This window comes from Bos taurus, chromosome 27 (genome assembly GCF_002263795.3).
Source record: "Bos taurus isolate L1 Dominette 01449 registration number 42190680 breed Hereford chromosome 27, ARS-UCD2.0, whole genome shotgun sequence".
NCBI classification, from domain to species: domain Eukaryota; kingdom Metazoa; phylum Chordata; class Mammalia; order Artiodactyla; family Bovidae; genus Bos; species Bos taurus.
In genome coordinates this window covers 38,317,530-38,320,193 of record NC_037354.1, presented here as the reverse complement: position 1 = coordinate 38,320,193, position 2,664 = coordinate 38,317,530, and the positions used below count along the sequence as shown (strand labels likewise).

The following is a 2,664-nucleotide window of genomic DNA, read 5'->3' as shown; positions in this document are numbered from 1 at the left end:
GGACAATGACAATGTTAGCAACCTGGCACCAGAACTCGAGGGTGTGTAAAGGTGATCCATTAGATCACTGATTTCCCAGACGTTAATGAAGTTCCTACTAGCTGTCAAGTACTTTAACCGGGTTCTGCGGTTACAACAAAGAGTGAGACCAACATTTCCCTTAAGAAAGTTACAGTCTTATTCTAGCTTGAAGGTACAGAACATTAAGTGAGTGCTTTGAGAAGCATACATGGGCATTATGCGAGCAGGCAAAGAGGACCTAACTCTGCAGTGGAGGAGGAAAGAGGCCTGAAAGTCTTTGTGGAGGCGCAGATGCTGAGCTGAGCGTGAAAGGATGAGGAAGACTTCAGCGACGGTCTTTTCGGGGAGGGGTGAAGTGGCAGAGTGGAGAGGACAAAGGAAAGAACATTCCAGGCAGAAGAGATGGTATATACAAAGACGGAAAAGCCAAAATTGGGGTGAAAATGCAAAAGCTAAAAGTGTTATTCTCTCAGTCGTGTCCAACTCTTTGCGGACGACTGTAGCCCGCCAGGCTCCTCTGTCCATGGGATTTCCCAGGCAAGAATGCTGGAGGGGGTTGCCATGCCCTCCTCCAGGGGATCTTCCTGACTCGGGACGGAACCTGGGTCTCCTGCATTGCAGGTAGATTCTTTACCATTTGAGCCACCAGGGAGGCAAGAAACACAAGGTAAATCATCAGTGCTGTTGAGGCCAAAATGATGGGACACAGCTGGAGAGGTGGGAAGTGCCCGGGTCAGCGATGGGTTTGAGCTGTAACAGCACTATTCTGTGGCTACATAGAGGGTGGATTTAGAGATGAGATGGGAAGAAAGGAGACCAGTTAGAAGTTCAGAAAGAGATGATGAGACCCTTGACCAATGACAGCACAGCTGGACAGGCTGTGATGAACTTGAGAGCTACTTAGGCTTTAGAACTGGCATGCCCCAATTAGGATTAAAAGAGGGATCGGGGTGGGGGGCAGTAAAGGAGAAGGAAACGGCAAGAATAACTCAGGGGACTGGCTGGAATCACCAACTAAAAGAGGTTAGCATAAAAGAGAAATGTTAACCTCGTGTGTATGCTGAGAGCTCACATCGGGTGTATGTTCAAGTGACAGGCATCGGGCGTTTCACTGCCAGAGTCTAAATTTCAGGGAACGGGTATGGACTAGCGGTACAGACCAGGGGACATCCACACACACGTGGGCGCAAAACATGCACATGGTTGAGATTACCCAAGCAGAATCCATGAGAGCTGTTAGAATCAGGGGACTCAGGGACTTAGGAACCCCAACATTTAAATAGAAGGTGGAAGAAGAACAGCCCATGAAGAAGCAGAGAAGGACGGGTTAAAAAGGTAAGGAAGAACAGGAAGCAGGTCATTCAGAGGCGCTAACGGAGTAGGAGGTCTCAAGAAGGAGGAGGCGTCTCTGGGGTCAAAAGCAGCAGCTTGGCACAATGAATCAGGGATTAATCTGTGTTCATTTGGGCTTAAACTGGTGGACATTTGTTTACCATAATAAGCACAGTTTCAGTGAAGGCAGGGTTGGAGGCATCCAGGAGTGGATCAGAGCCTGATAGCAATAGGGTGAGGGGAATAGTTGATGGAAATGATTGATTCATTATCTCAAGAACTTAGCTTGATGAGTAGGGGAGAGCAAATTGAGAGAGTCTAGGGTGGGATGTGGGGACGGAAGAAGCTTGAATATATTCATTGATTTTGGGTGATTGTCATTGCGACAGATTCAGAACATAGAATGGAGAGGGTATGATAGATAGGGGACATGGAAAAAGGAGAAAGGGGTGCAGTTAGGTGTAGAAATAAAGAAGGTGACCTTCAAAACCAGAAGCACTGCCAGGGCTATACCACCCTGAAAGCACTTGATCACATCTGATCTTGGAAGCTAAGCAGGGTTGGGCCTGTTAGTACTTGGATGGGGGACCACCTGGGAATACTGGGCATTATAGGCTTAGTGATTGGAAGAAGGAAGATGTGAATGGATCTAGAGGTAGATAAATTTTCAGGTAGGTGGATAAGAAGGTGAAAGAGATCACAGGGGCCGTTTATCATATTCGAGGCTGCCAACTGTCTTTTCTGATCATTCCTCCTGTGTTTGGGGAACTCCCCACATGATGAACCTTGCCTCCACAAGGTAGAAACCAAAACTCATTCTCCTGAGACCCCTTGCTGCTAAGATACAGGCTTGTGAATCTGGCTCCCATCAGTCAGATGCTTCTGCACCAGATGTTGGCTTGGAAGGAAGCAGCATAAGGAGGTGGGTACATACGGATTCCACGTTCTGACACATGAAAGAGAGGAGTGTTTATCTCTTCAAACACAACAGGAACAGGACTTCTGACTCCGGGTTGTGAGCATCATTAGTACATGGGGTACGCTAAGGTTCGGATCCCAACATTGGTGTTTACTATCACAGCCCTCATAACCTGGTTGGAACCGAGATTCCAAGGGCCCTCAGGTCCTTCCAGAGATTCTCTGAATTGCAAAATAACTTCTAACAAACATGGCATTCAAACAGGAGATTGGATTCCGTTGTTTGTAACAAAGACTTCTGACTGATGCAGACATCAGGTCTAAAAGCATCAATTTTCTCAAGAGAGGAGACAGGTCATCTGCTGAGACTGAGAAGTGGGGGCTTGAGGAGTA

General features: G+C 47.3%; 1 pseudogene; it reads left to right on the top strand.

The window, feature by feature from the left end:
- Nucleotides 1–1,853: 1,853 nt before the first annotated feature.
- On the top strand, nucleotides 1,854–1,970 carry LOC112444682 (uncharacterized; annotated as a pseudogene).
- The last annotated feature ends 694 nt before the right edge of the window (nucleotides 1,971–2,664 follow it).